Source organism: Thermobia domestica, chromosome 8 (assembly GCF_964235325.1).
Source record: "Thermobia domestica chromosome 8, izTheDome1.hap1.1, whole genome shotgun sequence".
Lineage (NCBI taxonomy): Eukaryota > Metazoa > Arthropoda > Insecta > Zygentoma > Lepismatidae > Thermobia > Thermobia domestica.
Genome location: NC_137461.1, coordinates 121805876 through 121832477, shown reverse-complemented (window position 1 = coordinate 121832477; position 26602 = coordinate 121805876). Strand labels below are relative to the sequence as shown.

The following is a 26602-nucleotide window of genomic DNA, read 5'->3' as shown; positions in this document are numbered from 1 at the left end:
TCTGTGGTCCGTCTTGGAAACACGACTCCGGCGACGATTTCCACATCCACCCTCTCTCACAGAACTGGTCGATGCCCTGCACGAGGAATAGTGTAAAATTCCACTTGCTACCACTCACGACCTCTATGCCTCCATCCCACGTCGCGTCAAGGCTGTTCTCAAGGCGAAAGGTGGCCCGATATAATATTAATCTGGTAAGTTGCAATTTCGTTCAGGTGTTTCCATTTTTCTGATCACCATCTGTATATCCTAAGAAAATTCTAAACTATTTTTTGTTTTGCCTTTTAAAAATGGATTTAAAGCAATCGTTTAAAAATACGGAGGATCTCAAAATATATTTCAAGATATATATACACAACGTGTCCAGATAATAATACACACAGCCATAACCCTACATTTTCTGACTCCATTACATTATTTAAAAGTCAAGAAAGTGTAATTACTAATACAAATTAAATTTGTTTGCTTCTGGCATATTGTTTTCAAACAAATACATTTTTTGCTTTTCTTTTATTGTAAAATCGTATTTCATTATATACATATGTAAAATAATAATAGAGTACTAAAACAAATAGAAGTTAAAATTATTTTCATATAGTTTTGAATATTTTTCAGAGGATGTTATAGCGTTAACAGCTTCAAATGGGACGGAAGATGAAGAAAATTTGGTAAGTTTTTCAAGAAGAGAATAATACTTTATATTAAGACTTTAAGGTACTACAAAACTGACTGAAAAGTCAAACCGTGCCACAACTCACTAACGTTTGTTTGGCACTAATGAAGGTAGCATTTTTCAGTACTGAATGTCAGCATTTTGGTTGTTCACAGAAATGCAAGATGATATTCTACCTTGTTCATACACTCTGTAACAGGTAACATCAGTAGTGTGTATAACGTTTATTATTCTCCTGGGAAAATAGAAACTTGCTCAATAGAGTTCCGTAGACGTCTCTAATGTACTCCCAGAGCAAAAAAGGATCCAATTGACTAATATCATAAGTTTGACAGGGCTAGGAAATTGATTCTCTATGACTTATGTATGATCAAGGGAGAATACTTTAAACATCAGAGATTAAAGATCCGACGTTTAGTTATGATGAGGAATGATGTGACTACTTACTACATAGCAAAAGGAATTATTCTTAAAAAATTGCAATAGCTCTGGCTCGAAATACGGTATTATTTTCATGAAAGAAAATTGGTTTTCAAAAGCCGATGGCGAAAAATTCTTCAAGCTATATACCCACATGTTGTGGTAGTCAACATGTTTGACTCGAAGAAAAGTCTTTATCAAAAGCACAAACTTCTTTGTAGTTATTTACGATCTTTAGTGACTTTGTCCAACATGAAGCAACGGAACTAGAAAGATCATGGTCAGTCACTCGTAATATTTTGATGATTTTTACGTTATAACCATGAAAGTGTAGCTATGCAGAACCCTATGAAGAGTTGTTTTCGGAATCTACAATACTGGCAAAACACAACAAATTGGTTTTTGAGGTTTTCATAAAACTTGCACATTGTCGACATTCCCTGATACTCATGGTCGTCCACTTCGCTGAAGCTCAGTCATATTATCAGACATCGAAATTTTCTCTATCGATTTCAGAATGATGGATTCACAGAGAGGACGGAGTTTATATCGAAACCGGAAGATCCTTTTCAAAGCAATTAAATACTTCCATCCCGTATATCACAGCATACACTAAGATTTCTCATATAGTGACGTCTTTTCCGTTTATTTAACCAATTTGAAACGAATCCAAACGCTAACATACATACAATTTAATGACTGGGATACATTTTGCAAGAGATTTTGCTTATGTTTAGTTAGAGAATTATGACTAAGTTTAGTTTTTGTAAAAGGAGTTTAGGAATAGAATGTGTTGCTCCTAAATATTTTTTAATTAATAATATACTTATTCATTCATTGAATTAATAATAAAGAAAATTCATTCACTTAAACAACATTCCCACATAAAAAAACAAAATAACAAAGTACTTACGTTTGGTTTCAAAATATCAAACTAATTAATTTCTATCTTCTTTTGTGATGATTGAACCATGTGTTCTCTTATTATTAGCGACTTATATCGTCAAAAGTTGATCTACTGCTCTTTTACTTATTTTTTCTTTCAATTCTATCCGAATATGACATTTACCTACCACAACACCTTCTTGTTCTTCATGCAGAACAACACAGAGATCATCTATTACACTTATGCATATGTTTCTTGCTGAGTTAGCTACTCAGTTTCCAGTTATTCAACTCACAAGCATTCCTGGTCTATAAAGAGGAGAAAATATTCTATTAAATTAAGTTGACAATGATTCTAGCAAGATCTAAAGACTAAAAGAGATAGAGAAAAGCCACTAATCTGATAATTCGCCGTGTCCAGATTTAAGTTTAAGAACATCAATCGGAATAATTGTTGAAAACTATTCTCTCACGAGTTATCTCCTTATTTTTCTTCAAAATGTTTACAATGAGAAATATAACAATACACCACTTGGCAAGGTGAAGTTGAGAGAGACAGAGAGGTTGGGTATGCGAGTAAAAAAAGATTTTAAAAAATCACTATACAACCTATGATATGTAGTACTTATAAAGTACTTTTGCATCTATTCCAATTCAGAGCAAGACGAAGCTTGAGATCCCATGTGGTAGTTCTTTCGTAAGTCCAGACGCGATAGTGACTGTGAGTACTCGTCAAAAGAAGACTAGTACAAGGCACACGTGCTCATTACAAACTAGCTTTGTATTCGAATTGCACCACACTTCTTTATGCTGTTTCTCTTTACATATGACATACATTCTCCGTCTACTTAAATAAATAACTTCCTTATACATTATCTTCACTTCTGAAAAAATCAATTTTACTTTCCAAAGAACTGAACACATATTTTTAGTCGCACCAAAACCATGTATTTACCTTAATTCATCTACAATTTTGTTGCCAGTTCTTCTTTCTCACGATTTTAGAGAAATTTAAATATAACGTAACTGAAGTCGTTCAGTGTACTCATCTCACTTCCCATTCCGCAAAACTCGTAACATTACAACCTTACTGTTCAAAACATTGCAGTTGGTTACGCAATAGTTAATATTTCGCACAATAGTTTACTATCTGTCCCAATTCTGTTCCAGTGCAAGTTTGTAATGCGATGAAAAAATGAATGATAGTGTGCTGTAAGAAGATTTATGATTAGTTTGTATTTCACTTGCTACTTCATTATTGACTATTTATGTAGTCGATGAAGAAATTAGTTCCTTATGTTTTTTTCTATCCAGAATATTCAATTATACCTGTAAAGTTTGCGAACTGTGATGTTCTCAAACTTAATTGCGACCATTCATTGATCTATCTGATTCTGACTGTGAAGACTTTTGCACAACTAACAGGATGATCTGCTTAAATCTTTTCTTTTCCACTTTGCTTTCTTCAGTAATTTTGGTAAACTTTTTATCACAATTCTTTCTATGCGAGTGACGATAAAGACTTTCCATGACTTTTAATCGTTTCACTTTCAAATATGATGACAATATTTCAAATATTTAATTAAATAGTTTGATGCGATTTAGTTTGATTTATCTTAAATTCCCATTGGAGTCATTTTGACTTCCAGTAAAATTACAATAAGAATATTGGTCAGCACACGTTATAGCTTTTCATGAAACTATATGGGGACTATCATAAAGCTGTAAAAAAACAGGGCCCTATCAGGCATAAGAAGGGTTGTCAGGCATAAGAAGGTTTAGTGCATGACACTTGTTCATCGACAATTATGTACATTGGAATGCATTCGGAGGAGCATGACTGAAGCTGACGAGAAAATACAAATACAGATCATCTACTGCAACTGTATATACACTCAGTGTCCAGTTCTCCAACTCACAAGCATACGTATTTTATTTCTGCTAGAAAAATGAAAGAAAATATTCTGTTAAATTAAGCTTCCAACGTTAAACTGAGAATGACTCTAGCAAGATGTAAAGACTAAAATAGAGTTTAAACTAGACTAAAATATACTTAAAAATAGTGGTTTCAGTCTAACTATACAATAAATTTAATTATTCGTTTAAATTACGCATAAATGTGGTATATTTGTAAAATGTAACACTAAAGTAGATAGTCTGTAGACTGATCTTTAGGACGTACCATTGGGTAAAATTGTAATGTCACGAAATCGATTCTGTGAAGTCCTCTGGTAGATCTACTGCACCTTGGGCAAAATGTCTAACAGTTCAGGACATTTAAAACTGACAAATATGCTACTTGGAACTGATGGAGAGCAGTTTTATTGAAAAAAGAAATTCTTCAGTTTAACGTCCGACGATTATACTCTTTAGGTTAAGGGAAGCGGATGATTAAGGCAAGCGAATGATAATGGAATGAGAGAGGAATCGGAAGTACACTGAGGAAACCCACGGACACGATGTTGTCTACCAGAAACTTACTTGTTCTTGGTTCGAACCAGGAGCTCCACACACCAAAGGTAAGCACACTGAGCCACCATTCCCCCTATATTGTAAACTGAACCTCGTCGTACAGTCCTGGGCTGTTCTTGACATTTCATGATTTTCTTTTCAAGTGAGGAAGAAAACTTTATATAGTTTCGAAGTCTCATAAATCTTATCAGTAAAATACTTTATTGCAATAGAAAAGGAAATTAAATATGTTTTAAAGCGACTTCAATGAAGGATGGCCCAAAAGTACGTATACATCCCTGCATTGATCAAGTATAACATTCTAGCTTATAGGTTTATTTGCTTCGGGTGTTCCGAGCTTAAGATATAAGTAAAAAGACATTAAGAACAAATGATAAATAAATTAAGTGTACCTGTTGGACAACAATAAGAAATTATATAAAAAGCAATGAGTTGATCTTTACGGGACTGTGTATCTACTTTTGGGCTACCCTGTATATGGGAAAAGACAAAGCATAACATAAAATGAGAGGCTATCATACTCTATAATGATGTGGTTGATGAACCTATGATTTGGAAAGGACAAAATGTATTTTCATCTTTTAGACTTCCGCTAATCTCGCAAAGGTACTTAGAAAAAAATCCAACAAAGTGCATAAGAGAAGGCCTTACTGCTCTGAAAGTGATGAACATTGATTTGTATTTAGTTGTTGTTTGCAAACATGCTGGAATAACACCTAAGGAGTGCGAAGGAAATTGTGCTGTCTTTGGCAAATACATTCACATGTTGGCATTTCAAATAACGGAAACAGAACTCCAGATACAATGAAGTGTCACAATGGCACATATGGTGTGGACATTGTCAAACAGACGACAAATAAATATTCAGTGCTAACAGACACTGTAAGGTGGCATGTTCATTCATTTGAGAACACTATGAATCTAGCAGCCAAACACTTCGGTCTTCTATAACAAAATGGTAGGAAATCATCTTAGACGCCAGGAATGCATCTAGTTACTACCAAGAGAACTGGCACAAGTAAATATAGTATCTGGAGTAATTGTGCAACAAATGCACAAGAGAAAATCCTGGCAGTCAATTCAAATACTACAGGATGAAGTGTAGTATAAAAGGGATCGTGGTGTTGAATTTTGTACCGCATAAAGTGCGGAAGAAGTCAGTTTTTGGAAAATACAGTTTAATCGTATGCGTGTGATTTGTAGTTTCACCCACGAGATAAGATTCTGAAAAATCTTGAAAAGGTGTCGTGAAAGTAGTGCCTCGTCTGAAAAAGTATATATTGTAGGAGATCTGTCTCATCTCGTATCTCGTCACCCAAATTCTGGCCACCTCGTCTCATTAGCACCACTAGTGATTTGTGACCAATAAATGATACAGTTCTTAGATCATATGTTCAATGTATACATACAGTTACGTGTTTTTGCTGTGCGATGCATTGCTCTGTACAAAGTTTCATTCGATATTGATTTATTCACTAACTTAAATCTCGTACCTGTATGCAAAATTATTGTTCTTCAGTGAGATTCTGCACCCGCGTGTAAGAAAGTAGTTCAGTAAGTGAGGTGTGTGAGGTTTTGCCAATTATTATTATTAACTTGATATGAGATGCTCTGTAATTTCATTATTTTCTAACTGAAATGTATAGCAACAAAACAGTGGAGTTATTTTCTTTTTGCTCGTATTTGGTTATATTTTTGTGAAAAAAGACAAAGATGTCATACCTATGTTTGTTGATCATATTTTTATAGTCAAATAAAATATCAGAATTATTATAAATATTTCTAAGTGGTGTAAACCATGATGATTGTAGGAACTTTAATGCGTTTAGTAAAAGCAATCAAGGACAAAATTCCACCTAAAGTCAACGAATTGTCGAGGAAGAAAAATAACTCCGTCCAGCATTCTAGGTATGTTTATTTCTTGGGAATCCCAGTGTTAACTTTAGCACTTGGAAATTCTATTTTGTCTTTTATTTAAATGCATATTTTATAGCTTATACATAAAAGAGTTCGTACATTCTTAGTCTTGAGGTACAGTTGAATGCTACTATTTTAAGTTGTTATGATTCAAAAGATTCAATTTGTAGTTACGGCTTCAAAAATATTCCTAATTTATATCTATATCATGAAGGAAAACAGTAGCATTCAGACAAATCTAAAGTATTAATTTCATTCCGGTCTCCGGTCATGCTAAAGTTATGATATCTTGTCATACTGTAAAATACATGCTAGATAACTTTGTAATTCAAAATATTCTGCTTAGCACTGAAATTTGGAAATCTAGCAACCTTTTGTTCATAACTAGTATTGCTTTTATATAACAACTACCAGTGTTGCCACACGTAGTACAATAGTATCAAATTCAGCTCTTTTTGTCATTCATTGGTCCGTTGGTATCACGCTGGCATTTTCAGCCCCTTTTGTGAAGAAGTTGGTACAGTTCTACCCGATTCAGCACCAATCAGCAACTACTTGTCACATTTTCAAAAGTGTCAGTAAGATTTTTCCTACATCTCACGTTATACATATCGTGTGTTGGACTCTTGAAAAATAATTGATACCATTGCGACTTAAAATTATTAATAATGTGTTGCAATCTCTTTCAAGGAACGTTCTAGAACCCTGAACCGGTTTTATGTCAGTTTACTTACCTTATATTCTTCTTACAGTCTATTATCCTCCTTCGATCATGAAATAAGCGTGAATAATGTGCAATGATTTATATTTGAATATTTTATTATAACGTACTGTTTACACACGAACTCGGAGATGATTGATTTGTTCCTCGTTTTATATATTTTTTCATATACGACCATAATACCGTTTTGGTTTATTGGTCACTTTGAAATAGAGACGCGTTTGGTTTCCTTACAATGCATACCGAAGGTATTAACTGTTTTCCCTTTTAATTTGCGCCCTGTGTTATATTTCGTACGTGCGAGAAAAGTTTCATCTACTTCCATAGTTGTTTCATCTACTTCCATCCTCCTATTTGGATGTTTTTAAAAAGTAATTTTTAAAAAGAGCTCTTTCTTAATTTGCACTCTTGGAAGAGGGAAGGGAGAGTGTTCTAGAACTTTAATTCTTTTAGTTTCGTGGTATAGAGCCATGTATTACATTGGTATAAAATAATGAATTCAGTCCTTTTTGTTTCATTTTGGTACTATTTTTCAGCCCACTCCAGAACTAGGACTGTGGCAACACTGACAACTACTGATATTGTTGACTGAGACAGTGTAATAAGTATTGATTCTTCTTACAATATGTATATAAGGCTTAGTAATAACAACAATAAAATCATTGTTGATATTTAAAAACAATAATAAGCATTTCTCACATTTTGTTAACATTAGTTTAATTGCATAATATACTCATGTGCGTTTTCCAAATCACACCTGAATGTCTTGAATTTTTAAATCTTTATTTACAGAATTCAGATTATCCACAAATTCCTTTAGGATTGCCATTTCCATCTTTGCACTATGAGGTAAGAAATTCGAATAGAAGCTGATGGTATTTTCATACTCTATTTAATATAATGCTATATAGACGCAAAATGTAAAGTATTTTAAGATCACTTTATTAAAATCTCAGTGGGACATACTTGAAAAGAATCACATATAACATGTCAAACTTCAGATACGCACTTAATACCGTGTTGCTGCTGAAAAAGAATCTTACATTTTAGTCAATAGTAAATTATGTATTAAAATGTATGTAAATTTGGCAAAGAAAAGCTTTCTATCAATATGACGTAGAAATAGATTCCGACGTTCCATTCTTTTATTTAATAATTTAACTTAGCTAAGTAGAGTCCGCCAGAAAAATGTATAGTACACTCTTTGTCATCCTGTATGAAGATACTGGCATTGACGATTATTCTGAAATTTAAGTTTGTTGTAGTATGGTTTCTCGTCTAACAGATGTCGGCATTGCCAAATTGTCTTCAGTTAAATTATGTTCTAGTACGGTTTTCGCTCAATAGATGTCGGTACTGTCAACGAGGTTAGTGAATTAAGAAAATGGCAATTGCACGCGTGTGCACGTCGAATGGCACTTCTTAAAATTCCAGAATGATAACCTCCGTTTGATTTAAACAGCCAGGAGCCATCTAATGTTAGCAACCTATAAGGAGATAATTATAGTTTCTCAACTAAGATGTATTCCATGATGGAGAATAATGAATATTGATAAAGAAAACTATGTTTAGATGTAGAATATAACCATTAAAATCTTTGGTATATCTAAATAGTTATTGGAGTTCTTCCCATATACCGCTTATTGCCAAAATGGCGATTTACATACTTTACTGATGTACTAATATAAAAAAGACAAATTGAATATTATGGTGTTGTTTACTTGAGAATACAAGTAAATTACTTTATAACGACAACTTGGTTGAATGCCAATGCATGTTTATCAGTTTAACGTTCCACGATGATGCCCTTTAGATTAAGGGAGACATGCTTAAGGTAAGTCAATGATGATGGAAGAATTGGTGGAATGAAATTTTAAGGAAAGGTATTGGTCAAGAGAGCGCAAGGACAAAAACAGAGCATGAACAAAAACGCATGGACAAAAACAGCGCATGCAAATATAGCATGGACAAAAACAGCACAAACAAAATCCGCGCATGGACAAAAACAACGCATAAACAAAAACTGCGCGTGAACAAAAACAATGCATGCAAATACAGCGTGGGCAAAAACAGTGCATGAACAAAAACTGCGAGGAAAATGGGAGTATCCCGAGAAAATCCAGACACGATGTTTTCCACCACAAACTTGATTGGCCGGAGATCGAACCAAGGACCCCACGCAGAAGAGGTAAGCACTCTACCACTGAGCCACCGTGTCCCCAATACCAATGCAGTAAACTGAATTAGCAATAACATAATGCAAAATGCTTCAAGTTTAATGAGAAGCGCCTGTTACTTCTTCATCAGTTCTTTACTTATATATAAACACACAATATCCTCAGCTTAATAATGTCTCCAAACATAATCTTTATTTCAACCAGTGGCGGATCCAAGGGGCGATCGGGGCGATTCCCCCCTCAGAAGAGGAAACTTTCTTATTTTATATATATATATAACCCATCCCAGAGTTTGAAGCTCTTAAAAGTAGCTCTAAGTAGCAGTATGACAACCCACCGCCCCTCCCCCAGAAGTCGGTACTGAATCTGCCCCTGATTTCAATCCCTTGCGAGGTTTATTTATAGAGATGCAGACCATTCAGGAATGTCATTTATATTATCTGTATTACTTATTTATTTGTAATAATAGATTCTTCTGAGTTCTAGTTTTAATATCGTTCATAGTAAGTAATTTGATGTTCATCTTCTTTCTGTGTTATTAATTTTCACATCATATTATATTGAATAAAACATGGCGCCCTCATTACACAAGATATTTTGTATATCTTTGATCATTTTGGACATATTCAGGTTTCTACTTGACGCTTCTTTAGGGATTTAAGACATTTATTATGTCGAGATATTGTGAATAACTCATAATGTAGAAAGAAGTGCATTAAGAATACCGCACAAACTTTGTCTCTGTTTCTCTCAACTCTGATAATTTAACTTGGTTCCGTGGTGCTTTGAACGCCTCATATCGGTGTTCATATAATCGTCATAAGTAAAATAAGTATAGTTTAAATAAATGTAATTTCTTACAGTGTTATACTATATGAATTTCAAAATTCAAATTATACGTCAAAGAAAACGTTACGTACAGTATATACCACATTAAACAAAGAATTTAAATATAAAAAAATGCTCTAACTTAGAAAACTATATGTAACTGCAACATTAGCAACATTCATAATATTTCTCTCTCTCTCTACTGGTCTACGAGCGAGACCACAAAAAATTAATTTCATTTTCAATAATATTCGTAATATTTGTTAATACTCTACTAGCAACTAGGATCTAAATGTGGCACACATATTCACCAAAAAATATGCACCTATTAACCCTATTGTCAACAATCAATACCATACGTAACGGAGCAACTATGCACCAGTACAAAGCTACCTAGCTACTTGTAGGATGAGAGATGGCGCTGTAAACACTAAGTATTGGGGATCTTTGCTCTTAGTTTTTATTCAATTTTTACTATTTACATTTCAATATTTTTGACAATTTTGTTATTTGTTACAATTTTAATATACTGTTATTAAATTTCAAAATGTACATGCGCCGCTTATCTTCCCTTATTACATTAATAGTGTGACAAACAATTATAATTAAAACAGGCTAATTCAGCCATTTTGGCACGAGCCATCTTAATGCATAATCTATTTTAAACAATTTTCATTTAAAACAACATTACTGAAGCAGTCTACAGGGCTCTAAGGTTGGGACATCCTTTATATAAATCTCCCGTAAGGAAGATAACTGAAACTGAAACTGAACTACTTCTAAAAACTAAATTGCTCCCTGCTTTCCAAATAATAATAATAATATAATAAGTATCCTTTCAACAACTTCGATTCTTGAGATTTTCTTATGTTTCTAATGAAATTCGATAAGAACTCCTTCCCGACAATATGTATTCTTTAAAAAAAAATCCTTGATTTTCTTGACAAGCATGTTCGCTTTTCTTCACTCTCTTGAACACATTAACATCTTGCCCTTTACTGTTGACAAAAACTGATTCCATTATTTGCAAGTTCACAGAAATAAAATCACTTCTGTTGTCAATAGTTGATCCATTGTGTATCCGGTTTTGCTCTTCACGATATCGTCTTATAACCTTCGGACACCGGAAACTCCTGTTTCACAACCAATGAACAAGAAATGTTAACCATCTTTGTTAGAGTTTCTCTAGTCGTTCTGATTTATCAGTCTTACATTGCAAATGCTATAAAAACAATTTAACACAACCTGATTCTAACGATGAGTACCCTTCTATTTCAAAGATTCCCATTTTTTTTCTTGTGAGTAGCGTTTAGAATATGTTGAAGAAATGACAACTTATTCAACTAGACATCTGGTTTTAAATTCTCAGTATCAATAACTTCAAATAGTTTTGCAAATTGAAAAAGATTTATCATTCCCCAACAGAGACCATATACTTGGACTCAAACAACCCTCAAAAAAGTAATTTAATTGACAAAGTAGAAACACTTATGTCTTACTCTGAGCACCGATCTTCTTGAGATAAACGCGAACACTTCTACCATCTCTTCTATAAAAGTTCTACTGAAGATATATGTTATCTTCACCAGAGAAGACTTACCATTTGAAAAAACATTTATGTTTCAAACTTACTATATAGTTTCTCAGACGTTTATAAAGGTAGTTAATAACTAACGACAAAGAAGAATATCTCAAATTTAGAAAGTGAATCGCACAAAATACGAATACAAAGTAGAAACTGGATCCATTTGCCTAAGGACAAAATCAATGGAGAACTTTGGTAGGCCTTCGGGTGTAACGAAGTTAGTTAGCTCAGCAGGGAATTACACAAACCACAATCGACATTTCTTATGTAACGTTTGACTCTATTACGCATCTAATAATTAATGTTTTACACGTAGAATGTGAATAGTATATAAATTAATGAAAATTACAACACATTATTGATTACTAAGATATACTTCGATAAATTATACATTAATGTAAATTGGTCCTTAATATATTATATCTTGCGTAATATATGATACAAATGCAATAGAACAGCATAGAGATTAAAATAGCACTAAATTTGTTAAACGAAATGCAATTACTGATAAGATACCTTAATGAATTTTCAAATAAATTAGAATCATTACAGTGCTCATAATAACAGAATGAGCTCATTAATCAGGTAATACTGAGGTACGATTACTACTCTAATAGTTTCAACTATTCACTCAGGACATAGTCTCGTAGATGAACATTGAGTTAAGCTTTTCGTTTTTCTGTACGATTGAAAACACATGTATACAATAATACAGTTTCGTCTCATAATGATTCGTTAATGTGGATTTTTTTTAATTATTTAAGTCCTGGTATAATGTTCTGGTATAGTAGCACGCAATAACCAAAGATCCTAAATGTTCCTGGCATACCTTGCTTCTAGTCTAGGCACCCTGCTCTTTGTATTCGTCAAATAATCTCTTAGAGCGACGATACTAGGCAGACAATTTGCTTCGTTTGCTTAATACCAGAGCTAGGAGATGCTACTTGGGCAAGTATCAACTTCTGCATGCTGAGAGATCCAAGCTCTTTTAGCAATAGATTTTACACTGATTAAAGAAAGGAAATGAGGTAATCAGCTGGCATAAAGTCGTAAAGTTTGCAGATGACAACACGTCTCTCGGTGCAGTTTTTAATCCCTTGGTAATGTGCCTCCATGCTCTAGTTAAAGATGTAGTATTTACACATATATGTTTTCTGTTTTCTAGAAGAAAATAGTTTCATTTGGTGTACCTGAGGATTAAACAGGTTACTTGAAGGTAATAAATTATCCCGTAAAGTGTTCTGGCTTTCCAAATTCTTATTGAAATTTTGTAGTTCTTAGAATTTGATACAATTTTCTATTGGATTTTGACCCATTTGTGATGAAGTTTCCATCAGTTTCCATCTTGTGTCACCTAATAGTTTCAGAGTCCAAGAAATTTAACTGGGTTTGTATAACTCCTCCTTATATAGTAGTGAATTATTTTCTGTTCATATCATCATTTTAAATTCCGTAAAAAGTACAATAGAACGATGAAGGTTGGAGTAATATTTGTGATAGTACAAATCCTTGGCAAAGGGGAAGGTAGTCTATGATAAAAACGATGATTTTCAAATAACTATAGAGTTCCTCTTCAGAAATAATAGCAATGCTTGAGATGATTTGAACATGAGACAGGACTTGCAACTGCAACAGACAGGACCACATCAAACTCAAAGTTATGGTCATAATCGGATAAAGAGAACGACGTCTTTTGGAAAATCCATTATTTTTCCCTGATTGAAAGACTTCGGGATTGCTAAACTGAAATGCACAATTACCCTTGGAATTCTGAATCTCTCAAACAGTAAGAACAAGGAACAGTCATGGTCATTGAGCCAATTTTGTGATATAGTCACAATCAGGGGCGTAAATAAGGGCCCCGCAAACCTCGTATTACGGGAGGGCCCCAAGCTATCAGGGAACCCCAAATCGTTTAGTGGGACGTAGAGAAGGGGAGCCACTTCACGCTGTCTGGGAAGGTCCCCAAGCCTTTAGTTACGCCACTGGTCACAATGATAAATATTTACTCTGCCAACGATTGGATTCTATTAGAGTCTCGCGATTATAGTTTTCATTTTGCAATCTATCGTGGTAACTATAGTTATTGACTTCTACTTTTAGATCATTGCTTTACCATTCACTCTCAAAGATCTTAATAATTTGCGTGTATATGAATAAGTCATCTTTATCCTTACGACATTTATTAGTTTATGTTTCTACTGCTATCATTGATTAGCTATATATGCATTCATGTTATAACAATATCTAGCTTTTAAATTTGTTACTATATATTATTGTTTGACCTTAATTGTAAACAATCTGACATCTATCTTGTTTCTATATAGTACATATTGGTAATAAATAAACTCCATGGTTCTGGATAATCACAATAACATTTAAAGCACAGTTCTCAGCAGAACAAAATGAATCATTTAATAACTATACTTTTTTTGTTACAGTTTCAAGGACCTAACTCTCTTCATCAGACATTGAGAAAAGACAGATATAAGATTTGCTGTCATCTGTCTTTTCTCAATGTCTGATGAAAAGGATGTTTGGTTCTTGAAACTGTAACAAAAAACGTATAGTAATTAAATAATTCATTTTGTTCTGGTCAGAACTGTGTTTTAAATGTTACATATTGGTAAGGATTTATTTTCTTTTATTATTTCAGTGTTTTGGAACGTGTATGGTGAGTATTTATATCAATATGTGTTCTATTTTAAACTATCAAGCATATAAAAGTAAAACAGTCTGAATTATTTAGAGTTATGCCCCAAAGATTATGTTCAAAAAGGCTAACAGTACTAAAAATGAATAAAGTGTTATAATTTATTAAGGTAAGATATATTTTATACTTATTAGATACCCATAATTATATTATTTACTAAATTTATTCATCGGAGGCACTGGCATTTTGATTTAGTCCTTGTATCTTTACCATCACAGTTAGAAAGATTGGTTTCTTCAGCATCTTCAGCACCAAGAATACATGAAACGTGGACGTCCAGCTTAAGTTAGGTTTATAACTATATGAGATCCAACTGGGAATCCAAAAATTCCTGTCTCGCTGAAGGCACAAAAGCTAATCGTATACCGACAAAAGAACTACGTAGAGTCACACATGTGAAACACGAAGACGAACACATGTGAAACACGAATAAAATTGGTTCTTTTTTAAGACGAACCCATGTGAGACACGAATAAAATAGGTTCTTTTTTTCAAAGAAAAAACTAGTATGTTAATTAGTGCACACCCAAAATAATTTAGTATATTTTCCAGTAGAATAAATTACAATTATTACAGTACGTATAATTTACTTTTGTAATATTATCTTTTCTGTTCACGCACTATTAAAGCGCCTTGATTCAATAAAACTGTTAGATTCCTTAAACAATATTAATTGTCATTGACTTGACTTTTCCAATGTAAGAGAAATTTTGTCTACTCTATCACTGTTGCCAAAGTTTCAGATCATAATGCTGTCGTTGAAGCTAAGCATATATTTGTTTCGTCTTAAATTCTCTTTTATTAAAGCAAACTCGAACGTTTAGATGATTGGTTTATTATAAGAGTAAGAAGAAACACTATTATTGTTGTGTTAGAAGTGGCATCGCTTATTGAACATTATGAACTAAATAAATGTAAAATAAGCGGCAGTAGAGAAGTAGTTAAGACATTTAACTAGCAACTTGGAGATTCGTGTTAGATCCTCGCTAGGAGTAGGAATTGTTTCTTGTTCTACTCTCATTTAAATTCGTCTCAGGGCTTCACCCCTGATACCCGGGGAAACTCAGGGAAGGAGGTTAAATGTTGTCGAAGCCTGGAATTTGCTATACTACCTTTAGTATATGCCTGTCCTTCCTAGTAAGCGTAGATCCTTAACTCTACCTACGCATTGGCATTAAATTTATATTGACCTGCGACTGAATAATGCACACCTATCGTGTACCATGTCGATTTACCTTTTGCCTTATCTGCAGCGAGACAGCAAGGTAATGACCCCACATCTTCTGGACGTCGTTTGAAGATATTGAAAACCGTGCTATGAGTAATCCATGGCAGTCACTGTTCGTGGCTATCTGCACCATTCTGTCCTTTTCACGACATTTCATAAATGCTCCACTGAATTCAAATCTGGGCTGCGGGAGGGGCATTGCATTAACTGGAGATTGGTAGAAATTTCTTAAAACCACTCTGTGGTGTCTGAGATCTGATGCCTGGACAGTTGTTTCGGTGGAAAATGCCGACCTGGTGCCATTAATCATGGCCATGAATTGACGTAGATAGTCCTCCAGGATATACATATACAGATTGAGATTCAGGGACCCTCTTATGTAGAATAATGGTTCGAATGATGCCCAACTGAAAACATTCCATCACCAGCTTACACTGTACCACTCTGACATAGGGGATCCATTCCCTCACGCTGATATCGCCAGACTTGGATTCTCTCATCGGCGCGATCCAACAGAAATTGTAACTCATCCAGGCTACCTGTTTTCACGTATCCATTTCCCAATCCCTGTGTCTTCGAGCCCATGCAAGACGTGGAATCTGATGGCGCCCTGTGAGGAGAGGCACTTGGGTTGGTCTGCAGTTTCTGAAGCCAAGACGACGCAGAGAACGTTGAATTATGCGTGCACTAACACTTCGAATGGAACTTTCATTTAGCTTAGATGCGATTTGCAACTGGGTCTGGCCTCTATTGACTTACACGATGCGCCTCAACTGGCGCAGTCTCGTTCATTGAGGGTGCACTGACCTATACATTTTAACTGATTCCAGGGCGTCTTCACTACATTTGCATAATCTCGACATTACCTTGAAACTAGCAAGCGAGAACTCCAGTTCATTCGCAACCTCTGAAATGGAGTGCCAATTTCGACCAGGATCAACAATCTACAGATGTTCTTTTATACCCTCGATGCGAGTATTCGGATCAACATATATGTGGACGTGGCAGTGTGAGAATTTCTAACAGTCAGGTATGCCTAATTCAGTGGCACGTCAGTATGTCATGGCCTGTTCCTATGCTTTACATAATTTATATAATTCGCCTAGTAAATTAAAATAATTTGAAGTAACATTATTTTTAAGTTCAAATTTAAGAAATAAAAGAAACTGAAATTGAAATAAATCTTAAGGGTTAACACTATAAAAACTGAAATTTAAAACACAATGGTCTCTAATACATGAAATGGAGGAGAGGCTGCCGAAGTCGTGGTTTGTCTTGGATAAAGTGATCTAGGTTGAAGCCCGGACTCTTTGTTCTTAAATTATTCATTAAAACTTTTATGCATATATATTATGTGTGTTTTGTATTTGCCAACAGATGCAAATACTGAGTCAATCTGACAGTACTCGCATGATGGACTTCACTACGTTGCGCACCTTAGTCCAAAGATTAGTGAGTTCATGTTTGCCCAATGGAATTGAAGGTAAGAATTTGTTTCACTTCAAAAGAGAATACCCTGATTTTTTGCTTGATAAATAGGAAATATATTTTATTTACGGAACGAAGTATAGCAATTAACTATTTTTATACGTAAATTAATTAAGATATTTTTAAATGACGTGTAAAGATAATACATAGAATTAATGTACAAATAGTCTCCAAGGAAGACAAGTAAGATTTAATCCTATTATCCTCGTTTACTAGTGTACAAGCTATTGTTTTCGTGTGTAAAAAATTGATTATATGTATCTTTACTTCTGTACATGATAATACGACACACACTATGTCGGCGATCTGGTTAACTTATAGGTAATATGCAAACAATCATTGTTTGGACATCAAATTATAATTGATAAAGAAACTTCACTTTTAAAATAATCACGGTTTTATTTATAATTGGCTGATTATACAGTCAGAAACAAAAGTAAAAATTTTGTGCACCCGATCCCTGGGTATGTTCGATGAATTTGTTACAAAAAAAAAATTCAAATTTTGAAATCCCAGGACGATTTACCTTGTCAATTTTTTGTTATGGGCGAACAACTTGAGCGATTTTGAATAGAAGGGATACACGTAACATAGCTATGCAAAAAAAAATATGTGGCAACAGACCCCAAGGTATTTCAAAATTTTGATTCTGTGTAACAAGATACATCAAATCCATGCTCTGGAGCCCCATACACAGAACTTTTATTTTTGACTGGCTGTGTTATGTACGATTTGATTTGTTTCTTTCTTTAGATTTGAATTGTGTTTTGCAGCAACGAGTTTATATACATGTACGATAAATCCAGCTTTAGTTATGATTCAAATTCATAAATCTTTACCTGGAATAAAACCGGGTTCTAATGAATAAAGTGAAAATATTGATCATATACAGTAGTAACAAAAGCGTCTCATTTGTGATATTCAACTTGTTTGTCCTATAACGTAGATATGTTTTATTTGGTTCAATTGAACTATGCTTTTCAGGGTCAAAGGGATAACAGTCGTCGAGCGAGGAGGGAGACGAACACACTTTGCTATGACAAACTTCGGCGTAAGAACAGCCTGAAATAAATAAGTGGCTGGATTAGATACCTTTAAGGCCGTCTTGTGTTCAAACGAAGAGTGAGGTGGGTCCGCATTACGTAGGGTTATCAGGCGCACTTTAAAATCATGAACGATCCGAAAAGCGTGATGAAAAGTGGAACAATTAATTTAAAATTTCACAGTTCTAAGTTCTCTAAAGTCAGTGTTTTTCATTAACACCATAAACGGTCGTTGGAACCTTTATGTCTTTGGCTATATGCAATATCATACACGCAATACTTCGTTTACAATGTTCATGGGGGACTAGAAGTATTTCAGGTTGTCGAGATTTAACTCGTGGATTACACTTCTGTACTCGTGCACTAGAACCTTCATTGTTACACTTGAGATCCCGCAGCAGGTATGCGTTGAACTCGGTCCAGCGGAAGAAGGTTAATTTTGGTAGTTTCCTGAACAGCGGGAACAGTTTGGGCCCTTGGGTGCGGTAATTTTAACCTCTCGAGTAAGTTAAAGAAAACTTCAAACATCATATACGCACATTGATTTATTGTAAGAGTGATGTTAAAGAAGATACTTAGTCCCTCCACTAAGTTCTTTGCTTACTTTGAATTAGTTTCTATTTGTTAGAATAGATACCTCCTTTAGGTTATGCAAGACATTAATTTGGAAAATAAAGCTAAAAAAGTTCGAGGTTCGAACGGGAAAAAAGGACTTCCCACTCTCAATATTAATTGAAGAATCAAAGGGAACTACTATACAGGGTGTTTCAGATAAAACGTCCAGTGCTTATAAATTCGAAACGGCTGAGAATAAAAAGATGAAACAAAAACTGAGATAGGAAAATGTCATAGGGCGCATCACATGGTGTTGTTGTAGTGACTCCCAGGGCCCTCCTTCAAGGGGGCCCAGGGGCCAACTTCTAATTTTCAAATAGGAACACGATACGTCATTCATCATTCATGCGTCATTCAATAGTACTTGAAAAACGAAACAAATTTTGTAGGAAACAATTTTCGATTTGGGCCACCGTTTTTAAATGGCCGCAAAAAGTGGGTCCTATATTAGATAAAAAGTCCAGTGCTTATAAATCCGAAATGGCTGAGAATAAAAAGATGAAACAAAAACTGAGATAGAAACGATGATAAAGCATATCAAGTGGTGTTGTTGTGGTGACCCTCAGGAAACTCAGTGAAGGGGGCCTAGGTGCCAACTTCAAACTGATACATGACTTTTTGCGTCCATTTTGAAAACGGTGCCCCAAATCGAAAATTGTTTTCTACAAAAGTTGTTTCGTATTTCAAAGACTATTGAATGAGGTATGATTCAATACATGTTCCCATTTGAAACATGTGATGCGCCCTATGACATTTTCCTATCTCAGTTTTTGTTTCATCTTTTTATTCTCAGCCGTTTCGGATTTATAAGCACTGGACATTTTATCTGAAATACCCTGTATATATATCGTTCAGATCGGGTTAAACAAATAGCAAGACAGGAGTGGACGATTTTGAGCTGATAAAACCGGGGCAAATAAGAAAGTTTAAAGGAGCTATGGGAAAACGAGACATCGTCCTGGGATGATATCTTATAAGAAGAGATTATACATGACACAAAACTACATAACTACCATTAAAGCTATTTCCCAGAAAAGTTGAAGAAATTTCCTTCTACAGAAAGAATCTTAGTACAGCAAGTGTAATTTTCACCACAAAGAATGTGACGCACAATTAAAGAAACCTTTTGGTTTTCTGGTTATTAAGGGGTAATTATGAAGAAAACTATACAGCATATATACGTATTCGCTACAGTGTGAGAATAACTCTGAAAACCAACTGAAATCGAAAGTAATGAAAACACATATTGTATATGATATAATAACTGTAAGAGTGATGGGAGAAAAATTAATATGATGTTGAATGAGACACAACAGTATTCATACACAACAAAAGTAAAACTAAAATTTCGAATCATAAAATATCCTAGGGATAAAAAGAGTGCATGCGAAAGTTAATGAATAGTTTATATGCTGTTATCAGTAAATGCGAGTAAGATACTAAACTTGTGGGACAGAATATTCACTTTGACGTCTGGTTGGAAACTCTTCTCAGCAACACAACATAGGGATGGCCTAAGGTCACATGTCTAAAGTCACACTCTTGGTACACATCCAGAAACAGAATAGCGGTAACAAGACAGTCAGAAGACAGTGCGTTGTTGAAGAGGGTCGTATAAAAGTGCACCATGAAAAATTGCTAGTGATTTTTTTTTCAATTTAAATTGAGATATTTTACACTGCAAGCTGCAAAAACATAAGCAGTGAATTTGGGCCAGGAATGGCGAATGAACGCACCATTCGCTGCTCGTTAGTCAAATTTTCTTTTAGTAACACACAGTTGTGAAATAAATTCAGTAGGTACCAACATCATGTTCAAATGAGCTCCTTAGGAACACCGTGGAAATAAACCCCCGGTAAAGTATTTGTTTCATTGGAAACGACTTAAAACATCCAAAACATCATAAAACATCCATACTACTATCGGTCGACGTTTCCGAGCAATCAGTAAGCTGAAATATTTGGACTAATGAGTGCCACATGAGTTGACACCGGCCAACTAGAATAGCCATCTCTTAGTGTAAGAAATAATCAAGAACGTTTCTTGCATCGATTGCCACTTTCGATTAAAAAATGTATCTACTATGACAATCATAAACTATCAGGACAAGGGTTGTATAAATCCAAAACAGTTTTAAAACATCTACAAGATGTTGTGGTGTGTACGGTGATCTATAATGTAGTTGATCCATCATGTCTTTCTCTGTCGAGTCGAAACCATAAATGGGGATCGTTACAGTGTTGAAATTCATGAAATATATTGCAACCTTGGCTGCAAGAATCCATATTCAAAAGGCATGATGTTTTCATGTTGGACGTTATTGCAAGCGCTAATGTCTGTTGAAGGACATTAAATATTCATTGTGAGTTGCTGTATGAAACGCTTCTTCATCCACCATATCCCCCACTGACTACCATCTCTATGTGCATTCAATCATTTCTTCTGAAAGAAGGCTTTTCCTGATTATCAAGTGATGCAATGTGAGTTTAAGGATGTCTCTATATAGCAGCCTCCAAACTTCTTTCAACACGAAATTCAATCGTTGGCTGAGCGATAGCAAGAAAGTGTGGTTGTTGACGGTGCCTATTTTGCTTAACTAGATAAAGTAAAATCCATTGACTGGAAATCCAATCGGAAAACGTCCATTAGGAAGACCAAGGCGCAGATGAGAGTATAGTATTAAGATGGATCTCGCAGAAATAGGAACACAAAGTAGAAAAAACTTAATCCAGGTGACTAAAGACAGAAGTCAACAGAAGCTTTTGTGAACGAGGCGTTGAACCTCCGGGTTCGATAGGCCATAGAGTTAGTTAGTTAGTCAGGTATAGTAGTTTTCATTGTATTGGCCTTTGGAAATGATCCACTTGGGGTTATTATTATTATTATTATTATTATTATTATTATTATTATTATTGCCTTCTGGTATATCCAAGAAACATTAAAGAGCAACAGTAGTTGTACGTTACGTAAGAAGCATAAGAGTGAAGATATCGTTGCAGCATGTGAATGACAGATTATCTTCACTGATAAAAATAATTCGTGTGAAAATGGAATTAAATCGTCAGAATCATCGACTTTATGGTAATAACTATCTCCCGCTGTATTAATGAAAATTTTCTTAAAGTGGAATCATGCATTGTCCACCATCACTGAACGTTTGGTGGAGAGTGTCGTATGAATGTGTCACAATTGCGTTCCTGTAAGTCAAAGGGCAAGAGCTATAGTGCAGACCTTAACACTTTTTTAAAAGATAAACTTGATGTTCCAAAAGGGCTTAGTTTCGACTTGCAAACCGACATTGATCACACTGTTTGAACACTATTGATTGGCCTCTGCAGACTTAAATCTCAATCCATTAGATAAAATATTTTGGAAGAAAAAGACTGTTTTAAACTACGTCGAAGTATTGAGTTGTTGAAAGCTACAGTTTCGTTACTTTTGGAAATAGTGTACGAGAAGATAGACGAGTAACAGATTGCTTGCAGAAATTTTCCAAGGCAAACACTGGATTTTTCTAGTCTGTTTTTTATCTGTTTTTGACTTTAAGTATGCAATCAGCAATAATAAAAGTAATAAGAATAGGGAATGTCTCTATATAACAATTAGGTTTTATACGAGAGATAGAATGTATGAGACGTCTAAGTCATTAATTGCAGGTAAAACCAATTGTTTCTAGTAGTATGCATGGAAGAACTTCAAATGTTTCTGAAAGTACACATTACAATCCTTTTTGAGCTTTCTACTGTTTGCTTTTTCAAAGCACTTCTAGTGTGCTTTGTAAAATTTAAATTGCTTTCCGTGATACAACACTGTTTAATCACTATAATGAAAATGAAATGAAATCTTTGAGTTTTACGTCCCACGGTTATGCCGGTTAGGCTAAAGGAGACGGTGGTGATGAGTAATGAATGAAATGGTGGAAGGAAGAAAGTGGGAGGAAACGGGAGAAATCCGAGAAAACCCACGCACACGGTGTTTGTCCACCACAAAGTTCACTTGGCGAGGGCTGGGATCGAACCCGAGACCCCAAGCACCAGAGGTGAACGCTCTACTACTGAGCCACCGCGGCCCCCTTAATCACTATAATATTGTACAGTTCATTACTTATTTTTAAATTCATAAGTTAAACTATCATTTTAATTTTTTTCAGCCGTTCCTATGGAATGTGATTCAATTCACGACCAACTAATGTGTCTACTTGGAGAATCTAAAAAGGTAAGAGGTTGAACCTGAAGTGGAAATTTATTACAGTTCATTATTTCAATTATAACTAATGTATGACACTTTGATAACATTAGTTAATACCTCCAGGTTTGCAAAAATATTTCCCTAAGTACGTAACCTTCTTTCCAGGAGAAAGAACGTTCATAAACCACATCGTGATTATTTATTTGAGAACAAAAGAAAATTTAAATTCATAGTTACAGGGAAATGTATTACAAGGAAGAATGAAATATACCATGATGAATGCGAAAAAATACAATATTTTCAAAAACTATTCAACACATAGCAAAGCAGGAAATTGTAACAAATTCAACGATTTCAATTCAATTTCAATTTCAATTTCAATTCAATGAATTCAAATTTTAATAAGGTTAAATAAAACCCTTAAAGCGTACTCTAGCGGTCAAAGGTATTGGACTGGTAATAGTAAGATCTGTCTTTTTAAATCTCATTTAAGGCATTTTACTACCATATTCACTTCTCATCGTCTTTAGCCTGAAGAGCAAAATAAGACTCTAAGATAAAATATGCATCAAATGCATAGTTCTCTGACGAACTAACAAATATGATGTGTGATTTTTTAACCTTTTCACTTAGTGTGAATTATTCTGATTTCGTAGCCTGCCTGTTCCGCAAACTGTCAGATTCTCAGAAAGTATCCAATAAACATAGCTATAATTGTACATGTTATAGTTAAAGATTAATTTATGATTTCATGTAGAGTACGCAAAATTGAATTTTATGTATCTTCTTGAAGAAATCGAAACTGATCAGAGAATACGTATAGGATGGAAGTTTTCAACATCTAATCTACCATAGTAGGAGAATGAGCTTAGGAGCATACCAGTTTTCTTTTACTATATACACACACATCTACTACTCGTTTTGTGTCTATATATATATATATATATATACTAACTCTATGGTCTATGAAACCCGAAGGTTCAATGCCGCGTTCACTAAAGCTCTCCACTGACTTCTATCCTTAGCCAACTGGATCCAGTTTGCACTTTGTATCCCTATTTCTGCGAGATCCATCTTAATATTGACATCCCATTTGCGTCTAGATCTTCTTAATGGTCGCTTTTCCGATTGGTCTAACAGTTAATATTTTGAAAGCGTTAATACTTTCTTCCATTTTGGTTACATGGCTTGCCCACCTGAGCCTCCTAGATTTGATGGCCCTAACAATGTTTGGTAAACTGTATAAGTTATGTAGTTCCTCGTCATGAAGTTTCCGACATTCCCCATTCCCGTTCCTCTGGGGTCTTCAATATTCATCTCTGGATCGAATATATATGCCTAATTACGCTTTTGTTTTTTCCATTTTAATTGATACTTGTTGCGTCTGGCTGTGATTAAATGTATAGTCTTCTATAGTATATTGGAGAAGAAAAATAATTCAAATGCATTTTCACCAACTGGTTATATATAGATTCCTTACATGGTATATACACAAACATATACTATGTGATTAAAAGAATCCGGACACCGCCAAAAACATACGTTTTTCATATTAGGTGCATTGTGCTGCCACCTACTGCCAGGTACTCATTATCAGCGACCTCAATAGTCATTAGACATCGTGAGAAAGCAGAATGGGGCGCTCCGCGGAACTCACGGACTTCGAACGTGGTCAGGTGATTGGGTGTCACTTGTGTCAGGTCTGTACGCGAGATTTCCACATTCCCAAACATCCCTAGGTCGACTGTGTCTGACGTGATAGTGAAGTGGAAACGTGAAGGGGCACGTACAGCACAAAAGCTTACAAGCCCACCTCGTCTGTTGACTGACAGAGACCGCCGACAGTTGAAGAGGGTCGTAAAGTGTAATAGGCAGACATCTATCCAGACCATCACAAAGGAATTCCAAACTGCATCAGAATCCACTCCTACTACTATGACAGTTAGGCGTGAGGTGAGAAAACTTGGATTTCATGGGAGCGGCTGCTCATAAGCCACACATCACGCAGGGAAATGCTAAACGCAGCCTCGCTTGGTGTAAGGAGCGTAAACATTGGACGATTCAACAATGGAAAAACGTGTGGAGTGACGAATCACGGTACACAATGTGGCGATCCGATGGCAGGGTGTGCGTATGGTGAATGCCTGATTAACGTCATCTGTCAGCGTGTATAGTGCCAACAGTAAAATTCGGAGGTGGTGGTGTTATGGTATGGTCGTGTTTTTCTTGAGGGGACTTGCATCCCTAGTTGTTTAGAGTGGCACTCTCACAGTGCAGGCTTACATTGATGTTTTAAGCACCTTCTTGCTTCCCACTGTTGAAGAGCAATTCGGGATGCCGATTGCATCTTTCAACACGATCGAGCACCTGTTCATACTGCACGGCCAGTGGCGGAGTGGTTACACGATCATAACATCTCTGTAATGGACTAGCCTGCACAGAATCCTGACTTCAAACCCAGGGAACACCTTTGGGATGTTTCAGAACGCCGACTTCGTGCCAGGCCTCACCGACCTACATCGATACCTCTCCTCAATTCAGTACTCCGTGACAAATGGGCTGCCATTCCGCAAGAAACCTTCCAGCACCTGATTGAAAGTATGCCTGCGAGAGTGGAAGCTGTCATTAAGGCTAAGGGTGGTGCCAACACTATATTGAACTCTAGCAGTGCCGATGAAGCGCGCCACGAACTTGTAAGTAATTTTCAGCCAGGCGTCCGGATACTTTAGATCACATAGTGTATACATTAATATTCATTTGCAATATTCTATGTGGCACATTCTCATTGCTGACTCTATAGGAAAAAATCTCTTCAGCAGTCCATCATTTTCTTCCGGATTTGATGTATTTCCACTTTCTCATTAATTCGTTACACAGACATATATTTTACTCTCTTGCACTGTTAATTTAAACATATAATTAAAACATTAAGTTACTTCCTACTGGCTAGTTCTCGTAACATATTCTGGGCGTATATGCCCCATCACAGAAAATAGAATTGAGTTGTCTACTTACTTCCTAAGCGAACTAAAGAGGCTGTGGTTCCGTTCAGCTACTTTTGCCACCAAAAAAGTTTTTTCTAATGAAGTAGTAATTTTAATTCCCGTGAAAAGAATACAAATATTACATTCATTACAATAGTCCACGAAGTACATGAAAATTAACAGGGTGTACTTTACTCATGTGGGTGCAGAGCATATTTCGTCATTGTTTGTGAGCTACATTACTTTATATATAACCTTCAAAACACATTATTTTCCTTTTCAGATGTACGTAAACCAGCCAAATGCAGAAAACATCACTAATGTATGGAAAATTATTAGCATATTCACTGTAATGTTAAGAGTATTTCCTAATATGCTTGGTGTTAATAACAGGAGAGGATAAATATATTTGAAATATATTTTTGTGCTTAATATTCTAATTAAAATAAATGTTAATTCTACATCTGTTTCCAGTCTATGATGTATTGATTAGGCTAATACTTTCTTACAGTAATTTCAATGTATATATTTATTATAGATATTTTTATCTACCCTCTGGCTACATAGGTTTCTATCACGAATTAGTATAAAATAGTACAGTTGAAAGTTAAATAAAATATACTTTTTGTAGTAGTAATTTGATTCAAAACAACTTTGTATCATTA

General features: G+C 35.0%; 1 long non-coding RNA gene across 1 annotated transcript; it reads left to right on the top strand.

Moving 5' to 3' along the window:
• The first annotated feature begins 602 nt into the window (after positions 1–602).
• LOC145692283 (uncharacterized) lies at positions 603–26340 on the top strand. The gene is made up of 6 exons (XR_014132617.1): positions 603–668; positions 7881–7937; positions 14335–14352; positions 16997–17102; positions 22916–22980; positions 26221–26340. It is a non-coding gene; the product is annotated as an uncharacterized LOC145692283 (long non-coding RNA).
• Positions 26341–26602: the final 262 nt, after the last annotated feature.